Source organism: Macaca fascicularis, chromosome 6 (genome assembly GCF_037993035.2).
Source record: "Macaca fascicularis isolate 582-1 chromosome 6, T2T-MFA8v1.1".
Lineage (NCBI taxonomy): Eukaryota > Metazoa > Chordata > Mammalia > Primates > Cercopithecidae > Macaca > Macaca fascicularis.
Genome location: NC_088380.1, coordinates 29629966 through 29650566, shown reverse-complemented (window position 1 = coordinate 29650566; position 20601 = coordinate 29629966).

The window sequence follows — 20601 nt, the reverse complement described above, 5'->3', positions numbered from 1 at the left end:
ATTTCATTGGTCTTTAATATTTTCCCTCTTCTGACTTTGTATGTCGTGTGACAGTACCAAACAGTATGTCCAAATCCGTCCCACTCTGCTGAAATTAATACACTCTTTCCATAATCTTTTTTGAATTCTTCGTCATGTTTAACATTAAAGACAACATCATGGTCAAGTTCCCATATCATCTTTCAATTTGTACAAGCTATTCTATGGTATTCCTCTACATGATATGAGTTTGTTGGTACTTCCTAGATCCATGTAGTTAAATTTTGGTTTTGGTTTTGTGGGATGTTTTAGCAAAAATTGTTTAACACACTTGCATTATTGTCCTGTAGAGAAATAAGTTCTGTTTATGTATTGCACAGTATAGTGACTATAGTTAATATTTAACTCTGGTTAGTATATAGTTAAATTATAGTTAACTATACTATACTATAATACTGAATTATATTTATGATTCTGAATATACTATAGTGTATTTCAAAATTGTTAAAGTGAGTTTTTATGTCCTGACTACAAATAAATGCTGTGTGAAGTGATGTACATGTTAGCCTGATTAGATTATTTCCCCATACATATATGTATCAAATTGTGCTCCCTGAATATATACAACTATTGTCAATTTAAAATAAAATCAACAGTAAACATCTAATTTTATTAAAATGTACTGGGGCCTTTTTGGCACTTTAAGATGAAACCATAGAATTTATTGGTCCGTGCATAGGCAATAAAATAATTGTGTGTATTTTACATGTGTATATAGAAAAAGAAAGAAAGAGAGAGTTTCTATTAACCTATAGAAATCAGTAAGCTTTTTCTAAAGAAGAAATAAATATAGGAATTAGAATTTCTAAATTTCAAATAAAGATAAGAAGACAAAAGATTTCAAGATGAGTCCACATAACTTTATCTGGAGATACATAATATTTTGTCTTATTTGAAAATGACACATTTTGTGCTTATTTAAATTTGTTACTTTTTATGGAGCTAACCAATTTTATTCATATTCATGTTTATGTTCATTTTTATTTATGCCACACGTATAATAGTTTTGCTCTTTCTGTGCTAGACATTTTACTAATTATTCCAAATATGTCACTTAATTTTCTTTTCTAATTTTTTCATTCATTTTGTCATCTATACACACATATTCTGCCTTCCTTTCCATGACTTTTGGCAAATTTCTTCAAAAATCTTGGAATTATTCATGACAAATATCTCAAATTGAACATTTAATGTATAAGCAAATACACAAATAGTTAACAATGTGTCTCAAAGCCAAAATCCATAGAATAGCCTACATATATGCATATAGATGATGCGAAATATATGCCCTTCTCTCCCTGTTCTTACAACTCTGATCTTGCCTCCTCTAATTTGTGACACCTTTGCTACTGCACTTCATCTACATTGACTTCCTTATTGTCTCTGGAATACATCAAATAGCTCCTGCCTTAAGGCCTTTGCACTTACTATTGTTTCTCAGGGAATTGCTTATGCCTAGAAACTAATTGATTGATTGTTAAATGCCACATTTTTGAGACCTATTGGATTCCTTTAAAATTATACCTTCTCCCCAAGTTTCTTCTTTTCCTCATTTTCATATTTTTTTTCCTCTTTGGCATTTATACACTCAAATATTTTGTATATTTGTGTAATTTTATAGGCTTGACACTTACTCATATTCTGTGAGACAATAAGTTTTACCATACTCAAAGTAGTTTGCATATATGATAGAGTAAATGAGGTTAAATTTATTTTAGGTGTTACGTAAAGGCCTAAGTCCATTTAAGATTATATTCCAGTTATGTGTTAATATCTAATAACCACAAAAATAATACAAAAAAAATGAGCTGTTTCAAAACATGAGATTTTTGAGTGAGCACACTTACAAAGTGATTCAAATCAGACTTCTGAATAATGAGGGCAAGTTGAAAATAAGCATCTAGTTCATCATCCTCCAAAAACCACTGACACTAGAATCAGAAATACATTTGCCATGAAGCTAGTTAATCTTAAACTTTAGGGCATGTAAATTGCATGAACTGCTTCTAGGAGTCTGTATCAAATTTCCTATTTTATTCCTATTTTATTTATGTATTTTTATTTAAAGTCAATAAATTTTTATTCAAATAATTCTATGTTGTGAGTCTTCCACTGTCCAGCAAGGTCACTTTAGATCTTCTAAAGAGCTAGAGTCAAAATTTATCTTCAAAAGATTTATCCTCACATCAACCCTTTTTAATGAAACTGGTGCTTATTTTATTCCAGTTGTCCTGTCAGCCCATCATTATTTTATTTTGGCTTCTCTTATCTCCTTTGAATACGTATATACGGATGAAGACTTAAAAATTCACCAAGAATCTTTGGGATCTAATTTCTTCAACCAATTTACTTTAGGGTTATTTTTAGTGTAGGTAGATATGCCTGGTTGTCAATTGGACTCATTCCTAAGCGATCTCACTTAAGAATAGTACAGACGTGTGGAATATGCCAATACCTAAGGTAAAAAAGGTCTTTCATACATTTAGCAACTGTCTTTTTCATTCTTTTAGCAACTGTCTTGTAGTTCTTTCCCACATATTTAACCATAGTCCTGTGGGTAAAATAAAACCAGAGTTACTGTATGAGGCATTTCGAATTTATTCATATTTTAATATTATTTTTTAAAATGAACCTCCCCCACAAACTGTATAATCTTAACGTATCACAAAACTATAGTTGCTTTTGAGAGCAAAATAAAGGTTGATCTTTAAGACAAACTTCTTATCTTCAATGAATAATTTTTTAAAAAGTAGTGAAATGTTGAACAATGAAAAGTAAATAAATTAGTGGTAAATTAAGAAGCAATAAAATGAAAATTCTAAATTGGCAGTGGGGAAGATTAATAATCAAGTGTCTATATTTATAATACAGAATACCTAAAAGATTCATGAATTAAAAGCATCTGATACCTCTGAAAATAGTGATAACTCAGGGGTCACAAAATTAAAACCTATTCAAGAATGAGTAGCTTCCTGAGTTTCTTCCTCCACTGCATTCAGCCACATGACTAACAATCTCTCAAACAGACAGAAGAATGCCAATTTGTCCTCTGGAGATAATAAAGAATAGGACTTCTTAATGAGGGGAATTCAGATACTTTTGTAGGCAGAGGTAACAGACCAAAAGCAGAAATCTTCGTTATGCATGCAAACTGAAAGCCGATGCCCATCTTTATTTTCACCCTGCCCTCTACTATCAAACAAAGACTTTTCGGGAGTAGTTCCCAGAAAAACTGACCAGCCCAAAATGAAATACTGAGGAGACTATCAGTGAGGCCTCTCCTTTATGCACCATTCCTGTCAACATTCGTTCTTTGGAAACAACAATGGAAAACAGAAAGTTAATGAAAATATTGACTCTATGATATAAAGCAGGATACTATAAAAAGGGATATTTAGAGAAAAAAATGGAAATTAAAAACATGATAGTTTTATAAATATATATATATATATATAAATATATATAATTTTGAATGTTTGGAAGACAAAGTTGTGGACATAACTTAGAGAGTGAGAGACATGGAGAACAGAAGACAAAGGGAGGACCAACTGACCACATTAAGTATAAAGATATAGATTGCTTCCAAAAAGAAGACAGTGTAGAGAACCCTTAATGAGATCATGAAAATAGGTCAGGACTAAAGAACATTTCCTAATTCAAAGAGTCCACGAGGCCCTAGCCCTGGGAAAGAATATAGACTTTTTCTAGGGCAGCATGTTAAGAAAGTTTAGCACACTGGAGAGAAAAAGAATAATCTGCAATTTGAGAGAATGAAGGAGGGAAGTACAGATATATATATATATATATATATATAAAATGGATCATATAAAAAGATAAGAAATAAAAATAATCTAATATTTCTGAAAACAAAACAGAAAGCCAAAGTAATTAACAATAATGAATCAACGCCTTTACTATTTTGCAGATAAATTATTTTCCATCTAAATATTACAGTCATCTAAGCTAGTAATTATGTATTAGCATAAAAAAAGGTATTTTCAGGTTTCAATGTATCAAACATTTGTCATTCTACATACCCTTTTTTGAGGAGAGAATATATTGAGAATATTATTGTGATTGTTAACTATTTTTTTAAATTAATACATAATAAGTGCACAAATGTAGGAAGTACATATGATATTTTGATACATAGAATACATAATGATTAAATCAAGATAATTAGAATATTCATTACCTTAAATATTTATCATTCATTTGTGCTGTGAACATTTCAACTCTCTTCAAGCTACTTTGAAATGTACAATAAATTATTGTTAACTATATTCAATCTACTTTGCTATCAAATACTAGATCTTATTTCTTCTATGTAATTGTATTTTATACCCATTAACCAGCCACTCTTCACTCCACTCCTCTCAGCCTCTGGTAACCATAATTCTACTCTCTACCTCAACGATGTCAACTTTTACATCTCTCACATTTGAAGTGAGAACATGTAACATTTGTCTTTCTCCACCTCGTTTATTCCACTTAATACAATTACCTCTAGTTCCATTCATGTTGTTGAACATAAGAGGACTTCACTGTTTTTATGGCTGAATAGTATTGTATTGTGTATATATACTACATTTTCTTTATCCATTCTTCTATTGATGAGTACTTAGATTGGTTTCATATCTTGGCTATTGTGAATAGTGCTGCAATAAACTTTGTGTGTTAATTTAAGTAAGCCAGAGAGTACCCAGATTATGTACTGTTTCTGGGTATGTCTGTGACAGTAGGTTCTGGATGATATTAGCATTTGAGTTGGTGACCTTAGTAAAATAGAGTGCCCTCCCCAAAGTGGTTGGGCATCAATCTGTTGAGGGCCTGAACAGAACAAAATGTGAAGGAAAGAGGAATTCACCCCTTTTCGCCCTGCTTCCTGACTGAGCTGGGATATCTCATCTCATCTTTTCTAAACCTTTGACTGAAATTTATATCATCAGTTCTCCTAGTGATGGTAGCAGCAGGCTCTCTGGAGCAGCTGTTGTGTGGACACCAGCTGCAGCAGGGAAGGTGCAATCAGGCCTAGGACTAGGCGGGAATCCCCTCAACTACTGAGTTGGCAGGGTGGGGCCCCATGCTCCCGGGTGCAGCTACAGCCACCCAGCTGCAGCTCTAGACCCAGCCATCACTGTACTCTCAGGGACCCAGGAAGTCCCCTGCCCCTGCAGGCTTGAAAGTGGCTTCTCCCTGTCCCTGGCCTCTCCCCACTCCCAGGGCCTGCTGTGCGGCAGAGCAAAGTTGTGGCCAAGTTTGAGTGCTGTCAAAACCTGACCAGGCGTGCATGAGCTCAAGGCAGTGCTGACATACCAGCCCCCTGTCACCTTGACTCCCTCTGGACTTTGAGCACCGAAGAGCACAGGAGTGGGGCCAAAGGGGCTGAGGGTAGCTCAACACAGGCCTGTGGGCTCCTCTCTATGTGGACAGCCTGGGCACCATGGATGGCATGTTAAAGGCAGACAGGTTCCTAGGCGGGAAGGAGTGGGTCCCTGTTGAAACTTCAACTTCAGGCCACTGAGGGCCTGAAGTCTAGAGGCCAGGCTGCCAGTCCTGGGTGAAGTCCATGGCCCAGAATGAGAACTTCATTGATGACCAATTAGCCAATCAGATCTGCTAGTGGCTGCCCATGGACCAATCACCACATGCTTCCTCCATTTTGGAAACATAAAAACCCCAGAATCAGCCAGACTCCTACTCTTGCTAGGATGACCTGCCCATAGAAAGGAGCTGCCCACTTTGACTCCCCTGAGAGCTGTCTGTTGCTTGGTGAAGCTTCTCTTCATCTTGCTCACCCTCCAGTTTTCTGCTTACCTCATTCTTCCTGGTCACGGGATAAAAACTTGGGACCCGCCAAATGATGGAACTAAAAGAGTTGTAACACAAACAGAGCTAAAATATCTCTCCCCACCACTACCACTTGCCATGTTGTGGGCAATGAGAAGGAGAGAAAAGTTGTGGCCCTTCTGGGAGCCCAGACCTCAGGGCTTCCTAAGCCAGGGCTGTGACACACTCTAACACCCTCTTTGGAACTCTGCAGATCCTGGCATCTCTGAGCTCTTGGGTACCATCGCATCCCGCTTGTCCAGATGCTGGTGCCGGCAGCAGAAGCCACTTGCAGTACGTCTGGTCCAGCGGCAGCCTCACATGGAACCAGTGCCTGTGCTGGGGCCTGGAGATGCCAACGTCACCACAGCCAGAGCACTTAGCTGTGTATAGTGGCTGGACCCCACACTCGCTTGCTCACAACCCCCCATCACTCTGTGCCTGGCTCACCTTTGGCAGACATGGGATCTAAGTTGGTAGTGTGAACCGAAAGCAGCCTGCAAGGCCAGGTGGGCAGAACAAGCCCAGTGGGCACAAGTAAAACCCAAGCGGAGGTGCCTCAGGCCACAGAGGTTTCTAGCTGGTGAAAAGACACCATAATGATCCCGTGACACTAGTTCTCAGTCCTTAGGTGGGGACCAAATTAAACCACTGGCTTTCATGAGTTCCTAGCTTGCAGATGGCCGATTCTAGGACTTTTCAACATATATAACTGCGTGAACCAATTCCTTAAATCATGGCAGAAGACAGACGGATCTCACTCTATCTAAACACACGCATACACACACACACACAACACACATACACACACACACACGCATACATACAAAAACACACACATCTTACAGCTGCGGGGTCCGTTCCACAGACGCTGACCCAGTGATGGATGAATAACAAACCCTGACACAGATACTCTGCCTGTCAGTTCGGCTTAGGGTCCGGACCCCTCACAGACATCAAGGAAGGTGCTGTAAAGAGTAGCAGCCTCCACCCTGTTCAGCCAGCAAATTTATTCAGTATAGATTAAATGATAAAGGTATTGAGTAAACACCACTAGAGGGTAATTGACCTGGTTGCCCATCCACCAAGTAGAGAAAAATTATGCACCTGCGGTTGATCAAAGGTTGGTCTTAGGACCACATCAGTAAACGAGCTATTTAGATAAACTACTCTACATTCCTTTGTACCTACTTTAAACTATTTACTCAAGGTAAGGATTAGGCTGCTTTCAACCATAACTCTATCTTGAGACTTTTACAAAACCTTCTGGCCTTCCAAGAAGATTTTTCTCTATATCCTATAATTTCATCTTAAAATTTTTCCCACCAGCCTGACTTAACTCCCCCCCATACACACCACAAACAACACCCTGTTGTTTCTATTTCTCTTGAGAACTCTGGCTGATATAATGATGCAGGCTACACAGAGAAGTGAGGTAGACCAACACCCCAGGAAGAGAGAAAGGTGATAGTGTCCAGATATGCACAGGAGCAGCAAGTATAGAGGACATTGCAGCAGATCAAAAGACTTTAGGAAAGACTTCTTTAAGAAGAAAGTGGTTAATTAATTGGTGTAAATGAACACCTAAATATAAGATTTAGTGAACAGTAAAGAATTTGTGACTGGAGTATTGATACACAGAAAGTTAAGCAAAAGCAGTTATAAAACATGTGTTACATGCAAGGGAAATTAAACATATGCAGATATGACAAAGTAAGACTATCTACCATGTGGCTGTTTTGTGAATAGAAGTTACTACCTTTTAAGCTCGATAGTCAATATTAGCCTCACAAATATAATTATATGTTCACTTATGTAGGATCACAGGTGGACAATTTATGTCTGTGTACTGGGACTGTGGGTAAGAAAGAAAGTTAAGTCTTCAACTTCTGTGGTGAAAAGTCAATAGATAATGCCTGAAGGACCAATTGATGCATGTCCTCTGGAGACATGGAAGTAAATCACAAGAACTAAGTTTTAGTAGATTTGAAAACAGTTAACTGAGGAAGAGAAAATAAGAAATGAAAAACTGAGGTGGCCTACAGCCTGCTTTAATTTTTTTAAATAAACCTTATAAAATATTTGTCTCTTTAAATTACATGGAAGCATAACTTTGATAAATTGAATTATTATAATAATTCTAATCAGAAAGTATAGAGAATAACATAAGCATAGCTATATACAAATCATGAGTTGTACATAATTTTTCAGAGAAGATGTGCCATGTCCAATCAAGGTAACAATTATCAAGAAACTAGATGGAATAAAAGACTAATAAAGTCAACTTTAACTTGCAAGTAATTCATACGTGTAATGAAAAAATGATTATTCAATGAGAAATGTGGTTGATAAATCAGAGAGAACTGAATATGCTTGTAAATTCTTTGATGATACATGGATATTGTATTTGGCCTGAAGTAGTGTTAATAAGACCACAAGAGAAATGTGGTGTGTAGAATTCCCTTATAAGTACCAAGTGAATTAACATTTAATCTTTTTGATTTAGTCAATTCCCTCCTTTGTTCTTTTCACAAAATAAATCAATTTGTTTCAAATAAGGCTTAATATATTTTTATACGGTGAAGGTTCGTTTTTGGAATTTCTGTTTATCCTACTCTGTTTTTTGGCTTTTTGAATGCAATAGATGGAAGTTTCTTTTTACCCTCTATTTCTAACATCAAAATATGTGTTCTATAGCATTTGTGGAGTTACATGTTAATCAGCAATTTAATTTAAAAAGGTAAGATTGCTTGGTCAGGTGGAAAAGTAATTAATATACCTGAAGGTGATACATTTGGGGGGCTTATTATTTTCACCAGAAAAAAATCATTTGTATCTCTACCAAAACAAAATATATAAACAAACATGAAATTTCCCTACATTGGAGTTGTTTAATGAATTTTATGACTATCACGGAATCTTTTAAACCATTAACAAAAAGGGAGTTTAGATATCTGATCCCTTAACTGTTCTTCTATTAATATCTATGTATATTTCTACTCGCCATTAGAAAGTTTCTTCACATCCAAGTTAGAATGAGAGCATTTCTTTTATGCTGTAGTTTGAGTTATCTATATTCTATAGTAAAAATTTTAGAAAAATACTTTGCAGATTAAAAATGCCTTATTTTTCAGAATATGTCAACTCAATAAATCTCATTTTTTTTCATTTTCTTAACTTTTGTATTTTGAAACTTGCCGAATTGTTTCATAGAACTGATGTTTGTGGTATCTTTTGAACAAAGATAGAAACTGACCCTCCAAATCTTAAAAGTTGAGAAAATTACTTTTGTCTTATCTGAGTTCCTTTCTCAAGAAACCAACCATCGTACCTCTCATGTAGTATCAAGGAACTGAAACTTACAAGATTATCACATCTGAACAGTGAGACCCCAGACCCCTCACCTATCATGCCTGAGTAGCTGGGATTATAGGTGTGTATCACCATTTCTGGCTATTTTTTTTTTTTTCTAGTAGAAATAGGGTTTTGCCATGTAGGTCAGGCTGAACTTCAACTCCTGGGTTCAAGTGAGGCATCTGCCTCAGCCTCCCAAAGTGCTGGGATTATAGGCATGAGCCACTGTGCCCAGTCTATTATGTTTAAATATGAAATTCTCTACACAAGTTTAGTCCTATACCTATAATCATTGTCATTCCTATTAGTGAAGAATTATTACTCATTTCACAGATAAGAAAACAGAATAAGATGAAGTTGTAATTGAGAAAGAATTTTTATCTGAGTAATGCAAACCTTCTTTAATTATCAGTCACAGAAAAGCATTAAAATGTGATAGCATGTGACAGCAGTCATACCTCACTTCCTCCCTCGAACTACAACCCTTTGAAACCACTCACCATGAGGGCACTAGACTAACAAACACCAAGTTGCCATAAAAGGCCATATGCCGGACACCAGACCTCATAACCTTGAGATTCAACAATGTATATCCAATCACTATACAATGTTATTTCATAAAAATACATAAATAACCTTATAGTTCAACAATGTATAGCCAATCACTAGTTAATGTTATTTCTGTAAATTAATAAAAATTCTTATCAAACAACTTTGTATCAACTCACTCCTTGCTCTCTTTTGCCTTTAAAAACATGCTTTAAGGAAGGATTAACAAAACACTTTCCAAGGCAACATACAAGTGTTTCCCAGGCAGCTGTCCTTACTTTGGCTCAAGTAAGCTCTTTACAATTATATCTTGTGCCTCATGTGCTTCAAAAAGATTCTAACAGCAAAGCCCCTGCTTCCAACAGGTTATGCTTATTTTCAAAGGACCTGTTGATTCCAGTTGTCAATGTGGCGTGTGGCTGACAGAGTAAGTTTCTTATCTTCTTTTATTTTTTTCTGATCAGTGCTTTCTGACTTAGTAGTAATATAGGCTTTATGAAGAACTAAATAAACAGAAGCAACAACAACAAAAAATCAAAACTCCACAGAGACTAGGAAATCTTACAGCTATTATCACTTATCTCTGAGAAGTTATCTTCCAATATGATATTGACTAATCAGATTTCCACTAAAGACCTTTTGTTGGAGTGCATAAAATGATTACTTAAAATATGGCACTTGGGCATATTGAGTGCTTTTGAACATCAAAAGGCCTCAGAAATAAATCTCAGGAGCCCTCTAGCTTTGACTTGTTTCTCTCTCTTCCCCCACAAGCTCAAGGAGGGACACTTTTTCGGGAACGTCTTTATTTGACCAAGAAATCTTTTACCAAAGGAAACACAATTTTCCTCTATTCCCTCCTTGAAATCTCATTATTTCACTAAAGAATAGTAAAGAATGCAACCACACCTGAATGGAACTTATTTTCACAAGACAATGTCTGTCTCTTGGGTCATTCCAATTATTTGCAAGTTAGTTTCTATCTCTCTCGTCTATTCATTCTTCCTAATAATTATCTCCTGCACCTCAACAGAATCCTGTACATTTTCCATCTCCTCCCTCCCCTATGGGAAAGGGTATACAGGCTTCCACACCCCATTGAGAGTGGGGGTAATTAACCCGTGATTCTGCTTGTGTACATTTATATACGTATATGCCTTTGCTTGTATGCTTCTTACCCATTGATTTTTCAGTGAGCTTTCAGAGGGCAAAGGGGAAGTTTTTTCTTCACCCCAACATTTTGCTATTGTTGGTAGAGGAGTTAATTTAAAAAGGTCAACACATTGACTAAGTTTTATTACATGAATTTATTATATGAAATATATGAAATATTTAAACTGAAATTTTATTTAGCTGGCAATAAAAAGTATTGGCATGAGTCAATTAAATGATAAATAATCTCAATATGCCTACTAAATGACTAGCACAAGTTTGGAAACTGTTTATTAAATGATTTTCAGTATGCGTATTGACAATGTGATGAAAATCTCTTATGCTATAAAACACTAGCATAATAGATTTATTTTACCACCTCTTTAATTTTATTTTAATGCTATTTACAATGTTATTGGAGACTCTGAGGTGTCCTTCAATTAATAGAATTCCTCCTCTGCACCTATGTTTTAGGTAACCGAGAAAGCTAATACTGTACACAGTACATGGAAGCCCACATATCAATTTTGGAGATCATAGTTTAGTGTGGAAACCAAAAGTGTTTGCTAAGTGGGCTACAGAATTGTCAGATGTGTACTATTCCTAGACAAAACCTTATTTAGATAACCTCCTTATGTAGACAGTCTTGAAGAATGGAAAGGTGAGACAGAACTCATGCTGATTGCAGGTAAGCCAATTTTGACATTTCCAAATGTATGAAGATATATTTCATACATTTGTCTACATACTCCCAAGAGAATGTGAAGCTCATCTAAGTCTCAGGAAGCATTTCATGGAAATTAAAAACTGGGAGAGTGCATTTCCCCTGAACACACCAAGTATTTATTTACTTAGATTATTATATAATTATAAGCATCATTAATTGCATGAAGCATTTCTAACCAAGACTTGGATTTAAAAAGCTTCCAGTAAGAGGTGTGGGCAAAGCCAAGGGTTAGCCAAGAGGTAATCTAGGTGACATAGTTTGGCTGTGTACCCACCAAAATCTCATCTTGAATTGTAGTTCACATAATCCCCAAGTGTCATGGGAGGGACCTAGTGAGAGGTAATTGAATCATGAAGCATTTACTTCTATGCTGTTGTACTTGTGGTAGTGAGTTCTCACTAGATGGTTTTATAAGTGGCTTTTCCCTCTTTGCTCGGCACTTCTTCCTGCCACCATGTAAAGGGTATGTTTGCTTCCCCTTTTGCCTTGATTGTAAGTTTTCTGAGGCCTTCCCAGCTCTGAGGAACTGTAAGTCAATTAAACCTCTTTCGTTTATAAATTACCCAGTCTCAGTCAGTGCTTTTTAGCAGTGTGAGAACAGACTAATACAGTAAATTGGTCCTGAGGTAGTGGGGCACTGCTGTAAAGATACTCAAAAATGTGGAAGTGACTTTGGGAGTGGGTAACAGGCAGAGGTCAGTTTGGAGGGCTCACAAGAAGATGGAAAAACGTCAAAAAGTTTGGAACTTCCTAGTAACTTGGAGGACTCAAAAGACAGGAAGATATTTGAAAGTTTGAAACGTCCTAGAGACTTGTTGAATGACTTGGACCAAAATGTTGATAATGATAAGGATGAAGAATTCCAGGTTTGAGGTGGTCTCAGATGGAGATGAGGAACTTGTTTCAAACTGGAGTAAAGGTCACTCTTGCTATGCAAAGGGACTGGTGGCATTTTGTCCCTGCCATAGAGATCTGTGGAACTTTTAACTAAAAAAAGAGATGATTTAAGGTATCTGGTGGAAGAAATTTCTAATCAGCAAAGTGTTCAAGAGGAATCAGAGCATAAAAGTTTAGAAAATTTGCAGCCTCATAATGTGATAGAAAAGAAAAACCTATTTTTCTTAGGAGAAATTCAGGCCCTTTGCAGAAATTGGCATGAGTAACAACGAACTGAATGTTAATCACCAGTTAACACCAGTTAATCATCTCCAGGGCATGTCAGAGACTTTCATGGCAGCCCCTACCATCACAGGCCCAGAGGCCTAGAAGAAAAAAATGGTTCTGTGGGCCAGGCCCAGGGCGCCCTGCTCTATGCAGCTTAGAGATATTGTGCTCTGCATTCCAGCTGTTCCAGCTCCAGCCATGGCTAAATGGGGCCAATGTACAGCTCAGGCCGTTGCTTCAAAGGGTGGAAGCCCCAAGCCTTGGTGGCTTACATGTGGTGTTAGACCTGTGGGTGCACAGAAGACACGAATTGAGGTTTGGGAACCTCCACCTGGATTTCAGAGGATCTATGGAAATGCCTGGATGTCCAGGCAGAAGTTAGCTGCAGGGGCAGAAACCTCATGAAGAACCTCTGCTAGGGCAGTGCAGAAGGAGAATGTAGGGTCGGAGTCCCCACACAGAGTCCTCACTGGGGCACTGCCTGGCGGAGTTATGATAAGAGGGCCACCATCCTTCTGACCCCAGAATGGCAGATCCACCGATGGCTTGCACTGTACACCTGGAAAATCTGCACACACTCAATGTCAGTCTGTGAAAGCAGCCAGGAAGGGGATTGTACCCTGCAAAGCCACAGAGGTCGAGCTGCCCAAGGCCATGGAGGCACAGGTCTTGCATCAGTGTGACCAGGATAAGAGACATAGAGTCAAAGGAGGTCATTTTGGAGCTTTAAGATTTGAGTGCCTGCTGGATGTCAGATTTGCATTGATTGGGCTTCTAGCACCTTTGTTTTGACTAATTACTCCCATTTGAAATAGCTGTATTTACCCAATGCCTGTACTCCTACTGTATCTAGGAAATAACTAACTAGCTTTCAATTTTACAGGCTCATTGGCAGAAGGGACTTGCCTTGTCTCAGAATGAACTTTGGACTATGAACTTCTGAGTTAATGCTGAAATGAATTAAGACTTTGGGAGACTCTTGGCAAGGCATGATTGTGTTTTGAAATGTGAGGACATGAGATTTAGGAGGGGCCAGGGGCAGAATGGTATGGTTTCACTGTATCCCAACCAAAATCTCATCTTGAATTGAGGTTCTCATAATTCCTACGTGTCCTGGGAGGGACTCGGGGGGAGATAATGGAATCATTCGGGCAGTTACTCCCATGCTGCTGTTCTTAGGATAGTGAGTGAGTTCTCAGGAGATATGATTGTTTTATAAGAGGTTTTTCCCTCTTTGGCATTTGTCTTTCCTGCTGCCATGTGAAAAACAACATGTTTGCTTCCCCTTCTGCCATGATTGTACGTTTCCTGAGGCCTCCCCAGCCCTACAGAACTGTGACTCAATTTAACCTCTTTTCTTTATAAATTACCGAGTCTCAGGCAGTTCAGTGTTTCATAGCATTGTGAGAATGGACTAATACACTAGGGTAAACCAGTGAATGCAACAAAATTTCCAAAATAATTAAACGTAATTGCAAAGAGTTGTAAATCAAGATAGTATCTGTTATAGTCCATTTTATGCTGCTATAACAGAAAACCTGAGACTGAGTAATTTATAATGAGCATAAATCCATTTCTCACAGTCCTGGAGAATGGGGAATTCCAGGATTGAGGGGCTGGCAACTGGTGAATAATTTTTTCCTGCCTCATAACACATTGGAGGTATCAGATCATGAAAGGGCAAAGAGAGGGAAAGAGAGGGGAAAAGGAGAGAGAGAGAGAGAGATTGCAGAACTTCTCATCCTATAACTAACCTACTCCTGCAATAATGACATTGATTCATTCACTCTGACCTCACAGCCTAATCATCCTTCATTAGGATCTACCTCCCAATACTGTTGTATTAGGAATTTAGGCTTCAGCACAAACTTTTTGAAGATCATATTCAAACCACAGAAATGTTCTACTTTTTCTTAGGTTGCTGTATCTCTTGTTATAAAAGACATCTTTGCTTGAAACCTTTTTCTTCAAGTAAGTTAAACATTACATGTAGAAAACATATTTCTGATCAGTAGATTATGTTTTACAGCAGTGTCAGGAAGTTCTAAATTATGTCTATAAAATATACATACAATTTTTAATGCAGAAAAGTGTACTGAAGTTTCACTGTTACTTGTTATTGTTTTGCATCTGAATTATTTTCTAATTTGATGCTAGTTATTTTACTTCCATGAAGACTTCTTTTACTGAACTCAAGTAGTTCAAAATTGTTACAATATGCAGTCATAACTCCCAATAATTAGGCATTAACACTTTTTTATGATTTTACAGAGTGAATCAAAACTTAGATGTAAACTAATTCTTATAAATAATACACTCATATCACATAGTTATGAATTCTCAAGAATATATTGTTTTATTATTGGTTATTACCAAAATGGTTGACTAGAGGTTTTGTTGTGTTTTTCTTCGTGTGTGTGATTTTTTGAGTTTGGATTTAATAACTGAAGAGTAAGAAATTTTAGCTTCTACCTTTGTAGTTTGCCTCAAATTGGATTCTTCATCTTGGCTGATGCAAGGTTTTATCAACTGCCCCTGTGTGCCTCAAGGTGAAGATAATTGAAACTCAAATTTACCCTATTGCAAATATTCTTAATGAAAAAGCCAGATATAGAACTTTATTTTCACTTAGTTTTGGTATTTAAATATTTCTAACTCTATCAGTATTTAATGAATTCCATTCAAAACATTTTTTTCAAAATGTTTAATTGTACATTTTTGGTATTTTTCTCCTGCTTTCCCAGTAAGACCATCAATAAAGCTCCTTAGTCTGCTTGCTGAAAAGAAACCTCACATGTTTAAAAACTCTACTTACACATTTTTAAAATATTATTTTTAGATATACAGGCTCTAGCACAATCTTTACTCCATATTAGAGACATTTTAAATGTACTTATTAAATGCTTATTTTGCATTATAATGAACGGAAGCACTTTGTTTCTTACTACTCTTGAATGTTCATCCACGAACAAATATAGTTTTCTTACACTTTCCCACCAAAATTGTAGAAATGTTTTCGGATTGATGTTATTTTGATGCTCACCGTGATCCATGCCTCCCAGATTTCATGCTTGGGGCAGTCCTGTCACACTTTGACAGTGAGCTCGTTCATACGACTGGCTTTGGTCAATGGCACATTAGAGAGTGTCACAGGAGAAACCCAATGAGAGTTCTTACTTGAGGTATTGTCCTCTGAAAGTGTTTTTTCTTTGAAATTCAACTGCCATATTATAAGAAAAATAAAGCTATCACATCAAGATATATCATCTGTAGGAAACAGAGACTTGTGGTCAATTGCCACAGCTGAGCTTCCAACTAACAATTAACATTACTTGCCATTTAAGTGAGTGAGCCTTTATGAAAGTGTAATTTCCAGCCCAAATCAAGCTATGCTAGGTGAGGCTAAGTAGCACAAATAAACTAGTCTCGCTAAGCTCAGTCCAACCCATAAAACCTTAAGCCATTAAGTTTTAGGATGAGTTCGCTATATTACAATAAATAGCTAATAATGTTATTGTTAAATGTAGAATATAGCCTGTGAAAATGAATTCATGTGTATTATTAAAGATAATACCCTAAGCAACTATGAATAGTTTTGAAATAAATGAACATAGATATTTCTATTAAAGGTCATGGGGTCATCTGAAGTTTGTTTTCTTAAACCATTCACGTAACTTTTAAGTTTGATTTCCATCATCTGTAAAATGAAAAACAATACTACTAAAAATTAACTTGCATGGAAATTGTGGCTATAAAGTGGAACGATATATGTGAAAACAAACCTATGTCAATCCTAGACAGACAGATACAAGTTCATAAATAATTGCTATTAGTATTATTAGTCTGTTATTACATCCAGAAAATGTAACTTTTTAGTGTTAAATATATTCCCTTCTCTCTACAGGTTTTCTTAGTTCCATACCATAGAAATTCTTTAATGCAGGCAACCCTCAGAGATACGGCAGGTTCAGTTCCAGACCGACACAGTAAAACAAATATTGCAATAAAGCAACTTGTTGCAGAGAGTTAGTCCATGAGTAGGGGAGGAGAGGGCTCTCTCCCCCACCCACCAGGACTGTAAGGTGATCATGGGATTACGGTTTGACCGTTATCACGTTGCCTCTCTAAAAATGATAATTTGGCAGTCAGTGCCAGGGAGTGACAATCTCTTGATGGTCCACAGCTGTCACATTAAAGCGTTAATTGAATGCAGATGCCAGGAAGAGGTAACTCCCGGGGCATGAACATTAAAAGACAAAATGGAGGAGTATGACCTTTCAGGAACAGCTACTGGGAAAAAGGGAAGAAAGCCTCAGATGGACATGCATAGAACTTCCTATAACTTCCTAAGCACACTGCGCATGCTCACTTCTGAAGTGTAAGGAGGGCACTGCATTTGTGACAGCCCGCCCTAAGGGAAGATTCATGGGAAAGGGGCACAAAACACCAGAAGTGGGCTTGTCTATAACGTTCTAAGATCAAGGTAAAATGCTGCATTTGACCTTCTCAGTGTCCACTTAGGTCTCTTCCAAGTGTACTGTCCTTTCTTTACTGCTCTAAAGTTTTTTAATATAATTCCATTCCTGCTCTGAAATTTACCTCTGTCTCTTTTCTCTGCCTTATACCCCTCAGTCAAACTTTCTTCTGAGGAGGCATGAATTGAGGTCGCTGCAGATCCGTACAGATTCACCACCAGTAACTCGGATCCCTTCTACAATTCACAAAGTTACAAAAACCTTTTTGTTTCCCAGTGAATATACTAGTTATATTAACACTATACTGTAGCTTATTAGTTACTAAATAAACAGTAGCATTGTGTCTAAAACAACTAAGTGTGTAATATTGTGTCTAAACACAATATACATAATTTGATTTAAAATACTTTATTGCTAAAAATTGCTAATATTTATCTTAGCCTTCAGTGAGTTCATAATCTTTTGGCTGGTGCAGGTTCTTGCCTCAGTGTTGATGGCTGTTGACTGATTAGGGTGGCGGTTGCTGAAGTTTGGGATTGGGTGTGATAATTTCTTAAAATAAGACAACAGTAAAGTTTGCCACGGCAATTGACTCTTTCTTTCATGAAATATTTCTCTGCAGCATGCCCTGTTTGATAGCATTTTACTCACAGTGGAACTTCTTTCAAAATTGGAATCAATCCTTTTAAACCCTGCTACTGCTTCCCCAACTATGTCTTCTGTTGTCATTTCAATAATGTTCACCGCATCTTCAGCAAGACTAGATTCCATCTCAGGAAGATACTTTCTTTACTCATCCAAAAGAAGCAACTCCTCATCCATTCACGTTTTACTATGAGAAGGCAGCAATTCTGCCACATCTTCAGGCTTCACTTCTAATTCAAATTATCTTGCTATTTCCACCACATCTGCAGTTACTTCCTCCATGGAAGTCTTAAACCCCTCAAAGTTATCCATGATAGTTGGGATCAACTTATTTCAAACTACCATTAATGTTGATATTTTGACCTCCTCCCTTAAATGACAAATGTTCTTAATGGATCTAGAATGGTGATCTCTTTCCAGAAGATGCTCAATGTACTTTGCCCTAGATCTGTTAGAGGAATTCCTATGTGTGGCAGCTATAGCCTTTTAAAATGTATTTGTTAAATAATAAGACTTGAAATTCAGAATTACTCTTTGATCCATTAGGAATGAATGTTATGTTAGCAGGCATGTAAACAATGTTAATATCCTTGGATGTTGGAGTGCTTGGATGTCAAGTGCATTGTCAGCAAACAGTAATATTTTAAAGAGGGTTTTTTTTTTTTTTTCTGAGCAGATCTTTACAGTGGGCTTAAAATATTAGGTAACCCATGTTGTAAACAGATGTGCTGTGATGTCTTATTCTTCCATTTACAGAGTACAGGCAGAATAGATTTAGCATAATTCTTAAAGGCTAAGAATTATGAATTCTTAAAGGAATTCATAATTCCTAACGGGTAAATATGAGCACTGGCTTCTGCTTCAAGTCGTTAGCTGCATTAGCTTCTAGCAAGAGAGTCAGCTTGTTCTTTGAAGCTTTGAAGGCAGGCATTGACTTCTCCTCGCTGGCTCTGAAAGTCCTGGATGGCTTCTCCTTCCATTAGAAGGCTGTATAATCTAGATTGAAAATCTGTTTTTTAGTGTAGCTACCTTTATCGAAGATCTTAGCTAAATCTTCTGGATAACTTCCTGCAGCTTCTACATCAGCACTTGCTGCTTCATCTTGGACTTTTATCTTATGGAGATTGCTTCTTTCCATGTACTTCATGAACCAATCTCCGCTACATTCAAACTTTTCTTCTGGACCTTACTCATCTCTCTAAGGCTTCATAGAATTGAAGAGAGTTAGGACCTTGCTGTGGATTAGGTTTTGGCTTAAGGGAATGTTGTGGTGGATTTGATCTTCCAACCAGCCCATTCAAATTTTCTCAGGATCGACAATGAGACTCCTTTGCTTATCTTATTTCCTTCAAAATCATTTTCTTAAATTCCCAACTGGGCTCACTATTTATTGCCAGAGATCTAGTTTTGACCTATCTTGGCTTTTCCCTTGAGAAAGAATCATGTTCTGTCACCCAGGCTGGAGTGTCACCCTCAGTTCACTACAATCTCCACCTCCAAGTTTCAAGTGATTCTTGTGCTTCAGCCTCCCGAGTAGCTGGGATTACAGGTGCGAGCCACCACATCCGGCTAATTTTTGTATCTTTAGTAGAGATGGTATTTCACTGTGTTGGCCAGGCTGGTCTCAAACTCCTGGTTTCAAGCAATTGGCCCATCTTGGCCTCCCAAAATGCTGAAATTACAGGTGTAAGCCACTGTGCCTGGTCTCCATCTTGGCTTTTGACAGGTCTTCTTCACGAAACTTTGGATTTAAAGTGAGAGACATGTCTTTTTCACTTGAACACTCAGAGGCTATTGTAGGGTCACTAAATGGCTTAATATCAATAATGTAGTGTCTCAGGGAATAAGAAGGCCTGAGGGGAGAGAGACAGAGGAGAGGCTGGTGTGTGGCAAACTGGGGACACAAACAACATTTATAGATTAAATTTCCTGTTGTACGTGGGTGTGGTGTGTGATGCCCCAAACAATTACCTTAGTAACATTAAAGATCACTCATCACAAATCACCATAATAGATAATAATAATGAAAAAGTTTAAAATAGTTTGAGAGTTATCAAAATGTGACAGAAAGACGCAAACGGAGCACATGTTGTTGGAAAAATGGAGCCGGCAGAGTTGCCACAAACCTTTAATTTGTAAAAAACAAAAAAGCAACAACAACAAACCCTCAGTATCCTTGAAGGACAATAAAGTGAAATCCAATAAAGCAAGGCATTCCTGTACTACTCAATAATCATAAGTAGTACTTAATATTATGAAATAGAGCAGATATAATCTTCTTTAGGGATAGACATTATAAATTAAAATGTTTTCTTTTTATTATCAATCCATCTTTTTCATATTTTATCTGACCTTGCATCCATTTTTCTGCACATTATCTGTGTAAAAATTAATAAATAGTTTGATACTTTATTGAAAGATAAATTTTGTATTTAATTGTCTTTCAGTTGCCAAAAGATTTCTTAGCACTGGGCACTGTAATTTTCCTATTTTTTCCTTTTCATCTAATCACATCAACCACACCAGAATTCCCTATCAAATAGAACATTCAGTGCTTACAACTATGTACTCTAACATCCTTCACATGCAATTAAACCATAAATTGGGAACATTGCTGAAAATAATTATTCTTTCATCCCATATTTTTCCTGAGAATAATGTATTTTC